The sequence below is a fragment of the Austrofundulus limnaeus genome, unplaced genomic scaffold, assembly GCF_001266775.1.
Source record: "Austrofundulus limnaeus strain Quisiro unplaced genomic scaffold, Austrofundulus_limnaeus-1.0 Scaffold341, whole genome shotgun sequence".
Classification (NCBI taxonomy): Eukaryota; Metazoa; Chordata; class Actinopteri; order Cyprinodontiformes; family Rivulidae; genus Austrofundulus; species Austrofundulus limnaeus.
Window position 1 is genome coordinate 55,668 of NW_013952743.1, and position 1,364 is coordinate 57,031.

Sequence of the window (1,364 nt, forward strand, 5' to 3'; positions counted from 1 at the left end):
ACATGTTGGACAGACAGTCCATTGGTTTCACATGTTGGACAGACAGGCAGTCCACTGGTCTATATGCAGGACAGAGAGAAAGTCCACTGGTCTACATGTTGGACAGAGAGTCCATTGGTTTACATGTTAGACAGATAGACATAAAGACTGTCCACTTGTCTATAGGTTGGACTGGCAGTCCATTTGTTTACATGTCGGCAGACAGACAGACAGACAGACAGTCTACTGGTCTACGTGTTGGACAGACAGTCCACTGGTCTACATGTAGGTGAGATAGTCCACTGATCTACATGAAGGACAGACAGTCTACTGGTCTACATGTGGGAAGTACATAATCTCTACTGGTCTACATGTTGGACAGGGAGTCCATTGGTCTACACGTTGGACAGAAAGGCAGTCCACTGGTCTACATGTTGGACAGACTATCTACTGGTCAACATGTTGGACAGACTGTTCAATGGTTTACATATTAGACAGACAGTCCACTGGTCTACATATTGTACAGTCTGACAGTCCACACAATAGATAAAGGACTTGTTGGACATGTACTCACCTTAAATATGGAGTCCAGCTGGGTCTGATGCTGCTGGGCAGGCTGTGGATTGGGACCCTCTGAGCTCTGCTGGTCCACTCTGTGGAGGACACAAAGAATTATCTCCATTCTGTCTGTCCACACAGAGACAAAGACAAGCTAAAGGTCCATGTGGAGCCCTGCTCCAAAAAGTGTTTGTCCTCCTCCATGCAGCAACAGCTCCACCTGAGTGGAAGTTCTTGTCTACACTGTGTTTGAAACAAACGTCAAAGGTGAGACCTGCTGGACCAGCTGGTGTCCTACAGACACTCAGAAGCTCCTCCTACAACATCCATTCTTTGACTTTGACTGCTGAGTTTGTAGAAATCATCCAAAACACCCCTCTTCACATGTGAACATAGAAAACATCCAGCACAGAAAGCTTCACATGTGAACATAGAAAACATCAAACACAGACAGCTTCATATGTGAACACAGAAAACATCCAAGACAGACAGCTTCACATGTGAACACAGAAAACATCCAACACACACAGCTTCACATGTGAACACAGAAAACATCCAACACACACAGCTTCACATGTGAACACAGAAAACATCCAACACACACAGCTTCACATGTGAACACAGAAATGTGTGAAAAAGAGCTGAGCTGACATGAAACCCATGTTGGATCAAACATTTATACATTTAGAGACAGCTCACCTCAAACATGCTGGACGCTCACAGGATTTAAAGTCAGGAGGAGGGGTCCTTGACCGGTCGCTCTTTAAGGACACACAGCTGGGTCCAGGTCCAGGCTCTGCTCCAGGTCCAGGTCCAGGCTCTGCTCC